Here is a 17,470-nt window from a genome sequence, read left to right as displayed (position 1 = left end):
GTGGTGGAGTCCTCATCCCTGGAGATGTCTAAGAGGAGGCTGCAATGAGACACTTGGTGCCCTGGGTTAGTTCATGAGAAGGTGCTGGGTGCTGGGTTGGACTGGATGAGCTCAGAGGTCTTTTCCAGCCTGCTTAATGCTGTGGTTCTGTGCAATGAGTGCTTCCAAACCCAACACCTCAGGTTTATTTCCTGTGTGAACATGACTTCATGTTTTGACTGTGATGCCAGTTGCCTTCAAAGGCAGAACATTTCATTAGTGCCTGAAGCCAGCTGTGCCTGTGCATTTCTAGGAGCTCCTGGAAATGCTTGAGGAGGTGATGATCCTCTGTGTCACCCTGGAGATGCAGATCAATCACAAGTGTGAGTCAGCTCTTGCTTGTCATATGCAGTGATCTAAACAGGGGCATCCACCCAGCCCAGGGGAGTGCTCCCTGGGTAGGAATCACAACACAGGTTGGCATCTCTCAGGCATGCCTGTACCAAAACTTCTTGAGCACAAAGATTTTGGGCTGCAGAGCACTGAGAAGAGGTCACTGAACTCACTGTGGGTAGGTGATCTGAAGAAGGCAGAATGAATTCCTTTCCACAACAGCCATGCCCATGTGAGTGCTGGGGGTGCCTCAGCCAGCCTGGCCTCAACCACCTCCCTGGGCAACCCATTCCAGCCTCTCACCACTCTCATGCTCAACAACTTCCTCCTCACCTCCAGCCTGACTCTCCCCACCTCCAGCTTTGCTCCATTCCCCCCACTCCTGCCACTCCCTCACAGCCTCAAAAGTCCCTCCCCAGCTATTTTGTAGCCCTCTTCAGATGCTGGCAGGCCACAAGAAGGTCCCCTGGGAGCCTCCTCTGCTCCAGCCTGCACAGCCCCAACTCTTTCAGTCTGTGCTCACAGCAGAGCTGCTGCAGCCTCTGAGCATCCTCCTGGCTCTGCTCTGGACACTCTCCAGCATCTCCACAGCCCTCTTGTCCCAGGGGCTCCAGAGCTGGATGCAGGACTCCAGGTGGGGTCTCAGCAGAGCAGAGCAGAGGGGCAGAATCCCCTCCCTGGCCCTGCTGGCCACACTGCTGCTGCTGCAGCCCAGGCTCTGGTTGCTCTCTGGGCTGCAAGTGCACACTGCTGGCTCCTGTTGAGCTTCTCCTCCAGCAGCACCCCCAAGTCCCTCTCCTCAGGGCTGCTCTCCAGCCACTCACTGCCCAGCCTGCATTTGTGCTTGGCATTGCCCTGACCCAGAGAACAATTTTCACATCAAAGGGCTTTGCCCTTCAGTAAAGTACAATCTCTGGCTCTTGTTTTGTTTTTTGCTGGCTGATCTGCTGTGTGCAGGCAGCCAAGCTGCAAATTCCCAGTGGATTTCTGAGGACAGGCTTGGTTAACCTGTGCAGTACTCCACAAGCACCACTCCACGCAGCTCAGGCTGCTCCTGCTGACTCCTGCTGGCTCCAGAAGCTCTGACAGCCAACAGGACATCCCCAGAGACATGAGTCAAGTTGTTTCTCATTCCTTCCAAGAAAAGGCATTAAAAATAGGTCTTTTTCCCCCCTCCTCCCATGGACAAGGGAATAATTCAGGCTGTTTTCCTCTCCTTTAGCTGGCACCTGTTACACATGTGCCTACCTCTCTACATGCCTAATTAAGTAGGAACCAAACTGAAATGGAATTCCCAAGGCATTAATCTTCCAATTCTAGGGTGGAAAAAGTGGAACTTCCAAGGCAAAAAACCCAAACCCAACCAACCACCTGGTAATGAGGAACTGAGCTTTAGCACCTGCAGGTTATGCTGAACCAGGAGTGAGAAAAGGGCCCCTGGAAGCTGTTTCCCTCCCTCACCACCACAGCTGCCTTAGAAGCCTCCTGTTCCACAGGCTTTTTGTTCTGCAGTTTTGCTCTCACCTGCCTGCTGTGTTCTTCCTTCCTTTTTGTGCTTGGCCACTTCCCTTGAAAACAGCTCTCTCATCTCTGCCTGGCTTGGGCACTTTTGCTGCATGCCCCATCCTGCCCCTTGTCCTCCTGCCCCTCCTGGTTTCCTTCTCAGCATCTCTTTCTTCTCCCCTTTGCTTGCACCCCTGTGGTGAATTGCTGTTCAGGACAGCTGCTTGCTCAGCTCAGGAATGTACCTGAGGGCTTAGAAAGAGCAAGAAGTGGCTTCTGAGTTGAGTTCTCATGCTCTGAGTGTTGCTTTGCTCCTGTCCCTCCTGGTTTCCTTCTCAGCACCTCTTTCTTCTCCCCTTTGCTTGCACCCCTGTGGTGAATTGCTGTTCAGGACAGCTCCTTGCTCAGCTCAGGAATGTACCTGAGGGCTTAGAAAGAGCAAGAAGTGGCTTCTGTGTTGAGTTCTCAGTTGAATGGATGGATGTGGCTCTGAGCAACCTGCTCTAGTGTGAGGCATCCCAGGGCATGGCAGGGAGGTTGGAACTGGATGATCCTTGAGGTGCCTTCCAGCCCTGACAGTTGTATGCTTCTATGATCTCCTATCACTCCAGGCCCTTCTAAGCAGTCCTTCCACAGCCTTGCTGTAGGTGCCCTTCAGATACTGAAGTGCAGCCCTGATAATTCTATGATTCTATATCTTAAGGTCCTTCCAGTCTCCCCCAGGACAAACCTAGCTGATAAATGTTCCACTTTTCATTACTGGGCCCAAACTCTGACTTCTTCTGCAGGAAGATTACTCCTTCAAATACACTTTCTTCCTCTCCAGTGCTCCCTGCCTCCCAAGTTTTCCCTCCAGCTGTTAAGATGCTTAAAGTTGAATTATCTCTGAGTGCAAAACGATGCTGGGCAGAGATAAATAATGGCTACTGAGACTGTGCCAAGCCATTTGTTGAGATCAGGAGGTCTGTGGCCTGACAATGAAGCTCAGTGGTGAGTGTTATTCATTTCCCTGGGCCATTAAATTACTTATTGGTGTTGTCCAAAGCAGAGGACCCAGGGCTGGGCTTTGAGATAGTCATAATAAATAAGGACAAGGTCTATAATTTTGAGGCAGGGGGAAACAAGCTATATCCAAATAGATTTACTGTCTCTGATTTCAAGTCAGAGAGGGTTGCTAGAGAGCATTAACAGAGTCTCAGCAACTTCCACAGCAGACAATGTGCACAGGATTGTCAGGGCTGGAAGGGAGCTCAAGGATCAGCCAGTTCCAACCCTCCTGCCATGGGCAGGGATGCCTCACACTGGAGCAGGTTGCTCACAGCCTCACCCAGCCTGGCCTTAAACACCTCCAGGGACAAGGCTGCCACCACCTCCCTGGGCAACCTGTGCCAGGCTCTCACCGCTTCTTCCTTATGTCTAATCTCAGTCTCCTTTCCTTTAGCTTGAATCCATTCCCCCCGGTCCTGTCACTACCTGACAGCCTAAAAAGTCCCTCCCCAGCTTCCCTGTAGCCCCTTTCAGATCCTGGAAGGCCACAAGAAGGTCTCCAGGGAGCCTTCTCCTCTCCAGACTGAACAGCCCCAACTCTCTCAGTCTGTCCTCACAGCAGAGCAGCTCCAGCCCTCTGCTCATCCTCGTGGTCCTTCCCTGGACACCTTCCAGCACCTCCAGATCTTTTCTGTAAGAGGCTCCAGAAGTGGACACTGCTCCAGGTGGGGTCTCCCCAGAGTGGAACAGAAGGGCAGCATCACTCCTCTGGACCTGTTACCCACACTTCTGCTGCTGCAGCCCAGCCTCTGGTTGCTCTCTGCTCATGATTTATGCCTGGGGAGTGGCTGAAGAGTAAAACATAACATGGAAACACTGGAGACAGGAGCCTGGAAGAGGCTGCCCAGAGGGGCTGTGGAGTTTCCCTCTCTGGAGATATTCACTATTTTGGCCTTCCAAGACCCTCCATGAGATAGAAATGTCTGGGGGGGGCAGCGTTGGTGCAGTGCTGTGCTGCCCTTGGCTTGCCTTTTGCAGCCCCAGCGTCCCTGCAGCTGAAGGCTCTGCTGCTCTCTGAACCTCAACCCTTACCCTAACAGCAGCTTTTCTGCATGCAGCCAATTCCCCTATCAATGCCAGAGGCAGAAACAAGTCCTCACAGAGTTCTAAGCAACCACAGATGAAACAGGATTGAAATGGAAGCCCTCTTGCTCAAATCTAAAGCACATTCAGATACAGACTGAAGGCAAATTCCTCTTTCTCCTCTCTTAGGTGTGATGGAAATGTGCACAAATTGGTCTCAGATGTGAGGCTGAAGGCTGCTTCTCTATATTTGCCTCAACTTCTCTGCATACATTCTGGCTCTGATTGCAAAGTGCCTTCCTTCATCATTTTAATCAGGGCCAGATTGTCTCCTAAGATTTCCTTTCTAAGGATTAGCACATTTGAAATGAAGATTCCTTTAAACATCCTTCAGCCAGAAAAAAAAAGTCCAAAATTCCCTACTCCTTTCAAAGGATCTGTTAGTAAAGACTGAGCTTCATGAGGTTCATGAAGGGCAAGGTCCTGCACCTGGGTCAGGGCAATCCCAGGCACTGATATAGGCTGGGCAGGGACTGGATGAGAGCAGACCTGAAGGAAGGGACTTGGAGGTGGATGAGAAGCACAACAGGAGCCAGCAGTGTGCACTTGCAGCCCAGAGAGCAACCAGAGCCTGGGCTGCAGTAGAAGTGTGGGCAGCAGGGGGAGGGAGGGGATTCTGCCCCTCTGCTGTGCTCTGCTGAGACCCCACCTGGAGTTCTGCATCCAGTTCTGGAGCCCCCATTACAGGAAAAATCTGGAGGTGCTGGAAGGTGTCCAGAGAAGGGCCAGGAGGATGCTCAGAGGGCTGCAGCTGCTCTGCTGTGAGGAGAGGCTTAGGGAGTTGGGGCTGTGCAGTCTGGAGAAGAGAAGGCTTCCAGGTGACCTTCTTGTGGCCTCCTAGTACCTTAAGGGGGCAACAGAAAAGCTGGGGAGGGACTTTTTAGGCTGTCAGGTAGTGAGAGGATGGGAGGAAAGGATTGAAGCTAGAAGACAAGTTAGGCATTAGGAAAAAGTTCTCCAGCATGAGGGTGGTGAGAGCCTGGTACAGGCTGCCCAGGGAGGTGGTGGAAGCCTCATCCCTGGAGGTGTTTAAGGCCAGGTTGGATGTGGCTGTGAGCAACTTGCTCCAGTGTGAGGTGCCAACTGGTTTTCAGCCTGTTGATAATTAGCAGCCCCAAGTGTGTGGAACTGGGAAAGGTAATGTCAAGACCCCTTTGATTTAGTGTGCTCTGAGGGCTCTCAGGCTCTCTCCATGGGGAAGATGCCCAAGTCCCACCTTCCAAGGGGCTAGTGGTAGTGGCCTTAGAGGAGCTGGCTGTGCCCTTGACAGAGGATAGTGTCTCAGGCTTCTGAGAGCTCTCTGTGGAAGCCAAAAATGATGTCATGATAAGTTATGTCCTGATCATCTGGGGAGTGAACCTAGACCACCCTGGGTCCATCAGCAGCCAACAGGAACCTTCACTCACTGCCCCTCTAGGCTGAGCTCAGGGGAAAACACCTTTGAAGTGATATTACAGTTGAGGGCAGGGATCATCTTTTTAGTCTGTGTTCATACAAAACCTGTCAGAGGGCCCTGATTCACCTTTGGCCTTCCTGTGAACTGCAGCCACCTATAAATAACAATATCCTGACTTAGCTCTGCCCTGCAGCCTGCCCTGCACAGCAGCCAAGCACTGCAAGCAGCAGAATAATTGCCCAGCTCCCTTGGTGATACATAAGGCTGAGTGTGAAGTCAGTCATTTTGCTCAAGATTGAGGCCAGGAGGTTTATTCAGGATGAGCAGAGCAGAGCAGTGGCATGCTGCCTGCTGCACCTCTGCTGCCCATCCTCCCAGCTTCTCCTTCAGCTTCTCCTCGGGCAGATCCAGCTCTGGGGCACAGCAGCAGCGGAAGGCACCCAGGTGAGGGAACCTCACAGAGACATCCAGGTTGGCAAAGCTCCTCAGGAGCACCAAGTCTGACCTGGAAACCTACTCTACAAGCTTCATCTTAAGCCCCAAGCACCACATCCAAGCACACAGAATCACACAGAGACATCCAGGTTGGCAAAGCTCCTCAGGAGCACCAAGTCTGACCTAGAAACCTACTCTGCAAGATTTGCTTTAAACCATAGTCCTTAGCACCACATCCAAACCATCCTTAAACACATCCAAGGTTGCTGACTCCAGCAGCTCCCTGGGCAGCTCATTCCAGTCTCTGACCACTCTTGCCATGAAAAAAAATATTCTCATATCCAGTCTAAGCCTCCCCAGTTGCAGCACCAAGGCTGGGGAGGGGCCTGGAGCACAGCCCTGTGAGGAGAGGCTGAGGGAGCTGGGGGGGTGCAGCCTGCAGCAGAGCAGGCTCAGGGCAGAGCTCATTGCACAGCAAACCTCTGTCCTGTGGTCACCTGAACCCCATCAGTGCACAGCAAACCTCTCTCTTGTGGTCACCTGAACCCCATCAGTGCACAGCAAACCTCTGTCCTGTGGTGACCTGAACCCCATCAGTGCACAGCAAACCTCTGTCCTGTGGTGACCTGAACCCCATCAGTGCACAGCAAACCTCTGTCCTGTGGTGACCTGAACCCCATCAGTGCACAGCAAACCTCTGTCCTGTGGTGACCTGAACCTCATCAGTGCACAGCAAACCTCTGTCCTGTGGTGACCTGAACCCCATCAGTGCACAGCAAACCTCTGTCCTGTGGTGACCTGAACCTCATCAGTGCACAGCAAACCTCTGTCCTGTGGTGACCTGAACCCCATCAGTGCATAGCAAACCTCTGTCCTGTGGTGACCTGGACCCCATTAGTGCACAGCAAACCTCTGTCCTGTGGTGACCTGAACCCCATCAGTGCACAGCAAACCTCTGTCCTGTGGTGACCTGGACCCCATTAGTGCACAGCAAACCTCTGTCCTGTGGTGACCTGAACCCCATCAGTGCACAGCAAACCTCTCTCTTGTGGTGACCTGAATCCCATCAGTGCACAGCAAACCTCTGTCTTGTGGTCACCTGAACCCCATCAGTGCACAGCAAACCTCCCTGTCTCTGAGGCAGGTTTTCCCTGCTCTCCTTTCCCAGGGGATTGCTGTGTTTTTACAGCTACATTTGTCAGACAAAGCTACCTTTGCATGTTCTCCTGCCTGTTTAAAACAAATGCAGCATGGCCTGACAGTAGTTCTTCACTCATTGCAGTCTGTTCCACTACTTCAATCCCCACTTCCACCTCTTCCCATACTTTAATCCCTATTTCCACCTTGCTTCTAAGGCTTGCTCCCTCCCTTCCCAGCCCACCACCTCTTTGCTTTGTAAAAGAAGAGTTTTTTCTCTGTTGAATTATTCAACTGCAGGAGATTTTCCAGACGACTTGGCACAGACAACTTGTCAAAGCTCTTGGGATGGAAGTGTCTGTGGTGCATTTGTTCTGTCTCTGCTGGCTTCCCATTGCGGGCAGGCTGGCAGGCACACACCTTGCAAGCATCACAGTGGCTCAGCCTCTCCTGGAATTTCATCACATGGCTTTAAAATCCCATTAATGTTCATGTCTTGGAGATGATTTATCTTAAGGCTGAACTCCAGAGGCATGGTTTGTGCTTGGCAGCCTTCATCTCTCACCACGTGGCTCTGTAAAGTCGAGCGGTTCTCTGGCGGTAAGGGTCAGGCTGGACCACTGAGCCTGTGGATCAGCTCTTTGTTTGCACTGACTCAGAACCACAGAAGCATCCAGGCTGGCCCCTCAGGAGCACCAAGTCCAACCTAGAACCCTGCTCTACAAGGTGCACCTTCAACCATATCCCTAAGCACCACATCCTAATGACCCTTAAATACATCCAGGGTTGGTGACTCCACCACCTCCCTGGGCAGCTCATTCCAGGGTTGGTGACTCCACCACCTCCCTAGGCAGCTCATTCCAGTGCCTTGAATGCCATGAAAATAGGTTTCCTCATGTCCAATCTAAACCTCCCCAGGCTCACCTTGAGGCCATTCCCTCTTGTTCTGTCTCCAGTCACCAACCTCTCCACAACCTCCTTTCAGGTAGCTGCAGGCAGCCATGAGCTCTGCCCTCACCCTCCTCTGTTTCACACTGCCCATCCCCAGCTCCTTCAGTCTCTCCTCATCAGATTTACTCTCCAGGCCCTTCCCCAGCTTCCTTGCCCTCCTCTGCACTGGCTCCAGCACCTCCACAGCTCTCTCAGATTGCATTGCCCAAAACTGAACAATACACCAGAGCTTTTATCAGCAGAAAAGCATTCATCAGGTACTTTTTAATTCCCTTATTTCTCTGGTGTACACAGAAACCTTTGCTTCTGTCTTTGTTTGTTGTGCTGGGTTTGCTGGGACAGAGCCCCAGGCCAGCCAGGGGCTGCAGGCTGATAGCAGTTTTGAATCACCTGGGGTTCAGACTGGAACTAGCTCACAGCTGTATCCCAGGCTGTGTGCAGCACACTTGGTATAAAGGAGGGAGTCTGGTGAAGAAAGGGAGGTCTACTGGACAGGGCTGGGTGCTAGGTTGGACTGGATGAGCTTGGAGGTCTCTTCCAACCTGGCTGATTCCATGATTGGCCAGGGCTGGGTGCTAGGTTGGACTGGATGAGCTTGGAGGTCTCTTCCAACCTGCTTGATTCTAAGAATTAAGATGTATTTTTGATGCTCTGCCTACAATTCTCTTGAGAGGTCTACTGCTGGAGCCGTGATCTTGCTCTTGCATTTTCAGCTCTGCCCTGCTGCACAGGGTAATTATCTTTGCTGAGAGCATCACTCCTAATGCCCTCATGAAGCACACTTAGCAGCAGGAAGGATCAGACATGCCTGATGAGCTATACAAAGAGGAAAGAGGCACCAGATAGTGAATGAAGACTGCAAGGACTGCAGCTCATATAACATCCAGCCCTCATGCTGGGCAGAAGGATTCAGTGGGAAATGTCTTCCCTTGGAAAATGCTAATTTGGTAACATTAAACAGGCTGTGGGCACAGGCTGGCAGCCAGGCAAGTGGGCAGCCCTTCCACTTTTCTGCACATCTGCTTCCTTGCCTCCTGTCCAGAGCCTCCAGATCCCACTCTGAAGGGGTGCGATCGGGCACGGCAGGATGCACACAGTTATCTACTGCTAATGGCAGCTTGATCCCATTAATGACAGCAGCTTAATTGGTAAACTTCCTTCTAAGGGATGCTGGAAGTGGTTTGTTTCTTCTCCAGCTCAGTTTTAAATCAGGGAAATGGGAATTTTCACCCTCTTTCCACTGCTGTGTGTGTGCTCCCTGCCAGCTGCTGCACGAGCCAGGCTAAATGATGCCTTGAAGAGAGAGACAAAAGTCTAAATTAATAGGAAACTTGACTTCAGTTTTAATTATTACCAAAGAATTAAGAAAAGGCATCTTGCTTTTCCTCAGCAGCACTTAGGCAATAAAGATAAATGCTGTAATAATTATTTTCCTTGTACATTTGCCAAAGACAATAATTAAGACAGTTTAAATGTCACTGGAGACGCTAGGGGGAAAATCAGCTGGGAGAGGGAGGCCACAGCTGTTCAGCTGACACCTCCTTTGGCAGGGAAGGGAGGGAATTCAGCACAGCCCATCACAGTGTTTAAAGAAGTTGGCTTCATTTTAATCAACTCTCACCAGTGGAATGGGGAACCAGTTGCATGCTGAGTCTTGCTGGGGTGAAGAATCTTTTGGCTTCTCGAAGAGAAGGCTTTGCTCAGCGCTCTTCATGGATGGTTAGACAGAGGTGCAAGGTGAGTGGCAAGAGGATGGAGCCAGGCTCTGCTGGGTGGTGTTAGGACAAGGGGCAATCACTGAAGCACAGAGTTAATCAGGTTGGAAAAGACCTCTGAGGTCATCAAGTTCAACCTACCACCTTCTGATTAACTTGTGCCCACTACACCTTGTTACAGTCACAGAATCATAGAATCAACCAGGCTGGAAAAGACCTTGGAGGTGGTCGAGTCCAACCCAGCACCTTCTCATGAACTAACCCATGGCACCAAGTGCCTCATCCAGCCTCCTCTTAAACACCTCCAGGGATGAGGACTCCACCACCTCCCCTGACAGCCCATTCCAATGATAAACACTGTTGCTGGGAACAACTTCTTCCTCCTAACATCCAGCCTGTACCTGCCCTGGCACAGCTTGAGGCTGTGTCCCCTTCTTCTGTCCCTGGCTGCCTGGCAGCAGAGCCCAACCCCACCTGGCTACAGCCTCCCTGCAGACAGCAATGAGCTCTGCCCTGAGCCTCCTCTGCTGCAGGCTGCACCCCCCCAGCTCCCTCAGCCTCTCCTCACAGGGCTCTGCTCCAGGCCCCTCCCCAGCTTTGTCGCCCTCCTGTGGACACCTTCCAGTACTGCAACATCTCTCAAACTGAGCTGGACACAATGGATGAGAGTTGAGCTTGTCCTGGGCACGCAGTGGCGCAGGCTGATGGGAGCGAGTGGGGGTCCGGGGCTCTCTTTGGTGCTGTGCTTTCGGGGATGCTGTAGCGCTGTGAGCTGGGCGGGCTCAGGGGCAGCAGAGAAAGCAGGCTCGGGGCGGGCGGGACCCATGCGGGCGTTTGCAATGCATGCGCTCAGCACCAGGGGTCACCAAGCCCTCGGCTGCGCTCAGGCTGCGCTGCGGAAAGCTCCTTCTGCGCCCGGGGCAGAGGCTCTCTCGCTGTGCGCTCCCGAGGGGCTGGCTGAGTAGGGAACATTCCTGGGTGACTCTTCCTTCCTGTTTCTTGTAGCCAGCTTTCCAAAGGAGATGGTTTTCTACTCTCTACTGAGACATTTCCTCTCTATCCCTAACCCTATCACTATTCCTATCTCTATCCCTACCCTATCTCTATCTCTATCTCTATCTCTATCTCTATCTCTATCTCTATCTCTGTCTCTCTCACCTCTCTCTGCCTCTGTCTCTCTCTAACTATCTCTCTCTATCTCTCTCTAAATCTCTCTCTATCGCTCTCTCTCTGTCTCTCTTTCTAACTCTCTCGCTTTCTCTCTCCATCTCTAACTCTCTGTCTCTCTCTTGTACTCTGTCTCTCTACATGCTCTAACTCTCTATTTCCCTCTCACTTTCTCTCTCCACCTCTCTCACTCTCTCTAACTCTCTATTTCTCTCTCTTTATCTCCCTCTCACTCTCTCTCTCTATCTCAATCTCAATTCCCCAGCTCAGGAGAGATAGGGATCTGAATCCAGCAAAGAGCCAGGAGCATGAGTGGGGGTCTTGAGCATCTCCCCTGTGGAGAGAGCCTGAGAGCCCTGGGGCTGTTGAGTCTGGAGCAGAGAAGGCTGAGAGGGGATATGAGCAATGTGTGCAAACGGCTGAGGGGTGGTGTCAAGTGGAGGATCTTTAATCCCAATCTGTGCTTCTGTGCTCCACTACCTCACTGGAGGTGTTCAGGACCAGACTGGGTGAGACCTTGAGTGGCCTGTTCTAGTGGGGGGTGTCCCTGCTTATGGCAGGGGGTTGGAAGTGGCTGAGCTTTGAGCTCCCTTCCAACCTGAATCCGTTCAATGATTCTACATGCACAGGCTGGCTGGCATCCAGGCTTTACCTGTGGCCACACCTGCCTTGTATGGTGATGTCTGCTTGAGTAGGACCTTCCTAATCAGCCTGCTACCATTTGTGTTTCTATGTGCATGTGCCTGTGCACAGACCCACACAGCAGCTCTAACCATGCCTGCAGGCACAGGCACCACGCTGCAGCTGCTCTCTGCTGTGTCGTTTGCAACCAGAACCAAGAGGATCTCAGGAATGGAAGTTGAATGGGAGCCAGGAAAGGGGGGAAGAAAATGATGCAAGTCCTCTTGAGGAGTGTAAAATATTTCTGGAAGCAGTGGAAAATCCATTCCTGCATCATCCTTCGTAAGATAGTGTAGGAGAGTGAGGAGATTGCTTGCAGGAAGAGATGAGTAAGGAGCTGGCAGCTGCACATGGAATCATGCAGTCAGTGCTGCTGGGAGAGGAGGAGCCTGAGGGGGGACCTCATGGGTGCTTATAAAGACTTAAAGGTGAGTGCCAAGAGTGCCAGGAACTGCTAGGTGATGCCCAATGCCAGCACAAGGGGCACTGGGTGGGAGCTGAGGCATAAGAAGTCCCTGTCTCTCCTGAACTGAGGAGCTCCAAACTGGGCACAGTATTGCAGCTGTGTTCTCAGCAGGGCAGAGCAGAGGTGGAGCAGAACCTCCCTGGCCCTGCTGGCCACACTTTTCCTCATGCCCCCCAGGCTGCCATTGGCTCTCATGGTCTCAAAGGGCACATTGCTGGCCCATTGCCCATTGGGACTCCAAAGTCTTTCTCCATACTTATGGCCTAGTTCGCATTATTGCAGCAAAGCTGGCTGCTGGAACAGCTCATGCCATGTGTACTGCCTCCAGTTCTGGTGCCCTTATCCCAGGAAAGGTCTGGAGGTGCTGGAAGGGGTCCAGAGAAGGGCCATGAGGATGATCAGAAGCCTGGAGCTGCTCTGCTACAAGGACAGGCTGAGAGAGTTGGGGTTGTTCAGTCTGGAGAAGAGAAGACTCCCAGGTGACCTTCTTGTGTTGAGGCAGAGGAAGTGGCATGGAAACATGAGAGAAATGTTTCCCTGAGAGGGTGACAGAAGCCTGGCAGAGGCTGCCCAGGGAGGTTGTGGAGTCTCCCTTGCTGGAGCTATTCCAGATCTGTCTGGATGTGTTCCTGTGTGATCTGCTCTGGGTGCTGCTGCTGTGGCAGGGAGCTTTGGAGGTCTCTTCCAGCCCCTAACATTCATAGAGTCATAGAATCAAGCAGGTTGGAAGAGAGCTCCAAGCTCCTCCAGCCCAACCTAGCACCCAGCCCTGGCCAACCAACCAGACCATGGCACTAAGTGCCTCAGCCAGGCTTGGCTTCAGCACCTCCAGGGATGGCAACTCCACCACCTCCCCGGGCAGCCCATTCCAGTGCCAGTCTCTCTCTCTGTGATTCTGTGATATTTCTCTTCATTGGCAAACAAAGGATCCACTGAACTCACTCAGTGCCTTGAGGCAGCAGGAATTAGGCGAAGCAAAGCCTGTCCTCAGAGCAGAGGTTAAAATGCAGGCTGATTCTCAGCTCTGGCTACAGTAACCAGGAGATTAAACCATCAATATTAACCTGCACTTCATCAGCTGTTATGTTCAGCCTGGCACCTCTTTTTCCTCCTTCCTATGTTAATTTCCAAGAACTGCCAGGGAACATGGATCAATTAACAGCACAGAAGAGAGGAGGGAAAGCAGAAGAAATCTCTAGAATAGTTCCTTCTCTGCACAAAGTCATTCAAGGCATGGAGGAAGGACAAACAGTTCCTGAAGAAAAAAGAAAGAACAAGAGCCTTAGAGCAGGGTTGTGTTAGGTCACATGCCTGGAAATTCTCTGACTCCTTTCCACTTTCATACCAGTAGTTAATTACTCTGTTTGCAGAATGTGCCCCCAAGGCAAGCAATGGGAGGCTCTCTCTGAGGTTTCTGTTAGGAACAGCTGAAGGAAGTTAAGGTGAGTTTGCTCCTTTTGTGCTTTGAGATCTTTCACTGAAAGTTAAGAGAGTCACAGAATCGTCAGAGTTGGAAGGGACCTCAAGGATCATCCAGTTCCAACCCCCCTGCCATGGGGGCAGGGACACCTCACCTAGAGCATGTTGCCCAGAGCCACATCCATCCTGGCATTAAAGAACTGCAGGGATGAGGCTTCCACCACCTCCCTGGGCAACCTGTTGCAGTGCTGCATCACCCTCATGGTGAAAAACTTGTTCACAGGCTCACAGGATGTTAAGAAGGGACCCGAAGAGATCAACAAGTCCAACCCCTCTGCCAGAGCAGGAGCATCCAATTTAGCTCAGGGCACACAGGAACACATCCAGACAGGCCTTGAAAGGCTCCAGAGAAGGAGACTCCACAGCCTCTCTGTGCAGCCTGTGCCAGGGCTCTGGGATCCTTCCAGGCAAGAAGTTCCCCCTTGTGCTGAGCTGGAGCCTCCTGTGCTGCAGCTTCCATCCATTGCTCCTTGTCCCATGCCAGGGAGCAGTGAGCAGAGTCTGTCCCCCCCTCCTGACCCCCAGCCCTCAGATAGTTGTAGACACTGATTAAATCCCCTCTCAGTCTCCTCTTCTCCAGACTAAGCAACCTCAGGTCCCCCAGCCTCTCCTCCTCAGGCAGAGCTCCAGTCCCCTCATCATCCTCCACTGGACTCTCTCCAGCAGTTCCTTGTCCCTCTTAAACTGGGGAGCCCCAAACTGACTGCAGTACTCAGGATGAGCTCTCAGCAGGGCAGAGTAGAAGGAGAACCTGCCTTGTTCCTAACATCCACTCTCTCTCTGCTCTTCTCAAGCTCCAGTTACCCCAGCGTTGTGCTCTGTGATCTCTGTTGGTGCCTCCCCACCTCTGAGGCTGGAGGGGTCTGTGTTTGCCATGGTTTCCCCCTGCAGATGCCAGGCTGTGTGCGCACACAACCGCGCAGCAGCCACTCCTGCAGCAGGGGACAGCCTGTGTGTGGAGCTGCCTGAGGACAGCTGGCTCATTTAGGCTTTTCTTAGGAGAGTGCTGTGAAACTTTGGGCAGCCTCAAGCTGCTGGACTTGGCAGACCTTTGTGTTCCAGGTTATAATTGGACAGGCACTTCACCTTCGTCCTTGCCTTTCCCCAGCCGCTGTCTCTGCCGTGAGCTATTAGCTCCTCTCGCTGCTGGGGGATGCTGGAAGGAGACTTTCTTCAGCCACATTTGCCATTTGCATACCTGCAAAGACATAGGCACTGCAAAAGGCATGCAATGAGTAGATGTCAGGGTTGATAACTCACTCCTAGTCCATCATAAGACCTTTTATTCAGGTGGTTGTTTTTTTCTTTCCCCTCTCAGCAGCTAATTGGGAAGGAGACAAATGCTCAAATGTTATTTTTTACACTCTCCTCCAACAAATTGCTGTAGTGCAGCCCCATAAATTTTTGCACAACGTCTTGGCATGTTGGGAGGCACAAAATGCTTCCTTTCAGCTGGACCCTGTTATTACAGGATTGGGCAAAATGGAGAAATGGGCAGGGGAAATCATCTGTCTCCTTCATGCTTTCTTGTTTATAGTAGACAAGGTTACTGCCTCCCAGATTTCTGCTGACTAAAATGTCAGAGCTGTCATGGCACTGCCAGGAAAATGCTTATGTAAAGATTAAAAGACCCACGAGGGAAGAAGTAGAGAGAGGAGAAGTAGTAAAAGCTGAAAGGGGAAACAGCAGAAGGAAGTGGAGGGCAGAAGTGAAGAGGAGCAAGGAGATACCTGTGGAGTTTCATCCTGGGCATAGCTTCAGACCAAAAGGCTCCCACACTGCCTGCAGGGCTGTCACAGCCTCCACCGTGTCCAACAAGGAGCTGCTTCTAGCACCAGCAGCAGTGCAGGAGATATAGCTGGGCTGAGCAGTGAGATACAAGGAGGAAGCAATGTGCCCTTGTGCCAGCAGTGTGCCCTTGTGCCAGCAGGGTGCCCTTGTGCCAGCAATGTGCCCTTGTGCCAGCAGTGGTGCCAGCAGGGTGCCCTTGTGCCAGCAATGTGCCCTTGTGCCAGCAATGTGCCCTTGTGCCAGCAGTGTGCCCTTGTGCCAGCAGTGTGCCCTTGTGCCAGCAATGTGCCCTTGTGCCAGCAGTGTGCCCTTGTGCCAGCAGTGTGCCCTTGTGCCAGCAATGTGCCCTTGTGCCAGCAGTGTGCCCTTGGACCAGTAATGTTCTGCATGGGCCAGCAATGTGCCCTGGTGGGCAACAGAGCCAATGGCAGCCTGGGGGGTGTAAGGAAGAATGTAGCCAGCAGGGCTAGGGAGGTTCTTCTCTCCCTCTGCTCTGCTCTGGTGAGACCACAGCTGCAATACTGTGTCCAGTTTGGGGCTCCCCAGGTCAGGAGAGACAGGGACCTGCTGGAGAGAGTCCAGCAGAGAGCCAGGAGCATGAGTGGGGCACTTGAGCATCTCCCCTGCAAAGAGAGCCTGAGAGCCCTGGGGCTGTTGAGTCTGGAGCAGAGAAGGCTGAGAGGGGATCTGAGCAATGTGTGCAAACAGCTGAGGGGTGGGGGTCAAGGGGAGGGGGCCAAGCTCTGTTTGGTGCTGCACAGCAAGAAGCCAAGGAGCAATGGATGCAAAGTGGAGCAGAGAAGGTTTCAGCTCAAGAGGAGGAGAAACTTGTTTGGAGTGAGGGTGGCAGAGCCCTGGAGCAGGCTGCCCAGAGAGGTTGTGGAGTCTCCTTCTCTGCAGACTTTCCAACCCCTCCTGGATGCATTCCTGTGTGAACTACCCTGGGTGATGCTGCCTTGGCAGGGGGCTTGGACTGGCTGATCTCTTGAGGTCCCTTCCAACCTCTGAGGTTCTGTGATTCTGTGACCCTGGAAGAGGAGTTGTTGCTCCTGCTGAGCAAAGACTCAGGCTGGATTCTGCCCACAAGTCTCCCTGGCATAAATGATTAAAATGTGGCCTCATGAATCAGGAACTGAATCATTTAAGCAGGTTGGAAGAGACCTCCAAGCTCACCCAGTCCAACCTAGCACCCAGCCCTGGCCAAGCAACCAGACCATGGCACTAAGTGCCCCAGCCAGGCTTGGCTTCAACACCTCCAGGCACAGCCACTCCACCACCTCCCTGGGCAGCCCATTCCAATGCCAATCACTCTCTCTGACAACAACTTCCTCCTCACATCCAGCCTAGACCTGCTCTGGCACAACTGCACAAGGAACAGGAGGCAGTTTATTAACAAATGGGGGGTTTTTTTGGGTGTTCATTGCCATGTGATGCTTCATCTTGCTCAGCAACAGGACATTGGATCCAAGCAGAAAGCAGCACTACCTCCAGTTGCTTGTCATGGTAATTTGACTGTGAAATTTCCTTTTGCAGGAATAATCCATCTTGTTCTCATTTGCATTTGCAGAATGCTGCTAGATAAATTAGTAATGGAAATACAATATAATTAGCAGCAAATGCAGGGTGTTGGGGGGGAGGAAATATCCCTTTTTGAAATCAGTCCACATCCAACTGCAGCAAAAAGTAAAGGGCAACTTGGTGGAAGTTAAGGCCAAAGTACCCCTGCAGAAGACATCTGCAACTTGAGGTGGTGGATGTCAATCCCTGTGGGCTTTAATGCACTGCAAGCAGGCAGTTTGGAATATCCAAGCTGCAGCTCACCCCCTGACACAGGTGATGATGGAAAATAAATCCCAGAGCCACAGAATTGTCAGGGTTGGAAGGGACCTCAAAGATCAGCCAGTTCCAACTCCCCTGCTATGGGCAGGGACGCTCCACACTAGAGCAGGTTGCCCACAGACACATCCAGCCTGGCCTTAAAAGCATCCAGGGATGAGGCTGCCACCACCTCAACAGAGATGTGCATTTGAGTGAAGTATGAGCTGAGATGAACCACAAACCTCAACAAGTTCCACAACTTGTGGCAGGGTCTCACCACCCTCATGTTGAAGAACTCCTTAACATCCAATCTGAGTGTCCCCTCCTCTAGTTTGGATTCATTCCTCCCACTCCTATCACTACTTTGACATCCCAAAAAGTCCCTCAGCAGCTTTCTTCATAGAATCATAGAATCAGCCAGGTTGGAAG

Source organism: Pogoniulus pusillus, chromosome 31 (assembly GCF_015220805.1).
Source record: "Pogoniulus pusillus isolate bPogPus1 chromosome 31, bPogPus1.pri, whole genome shotgun sequence".
In the NCBI taxonomy this organism is placed as follows: domain Eukaryota; kingdom Metazoa; phylum Chordata; class Aves; order Piciformes; family Lybiidae; genus Pogoniulus; species Pogoniulus pusillus.
Note: the sequence above shows the minus strand (reverse complement) of the source record.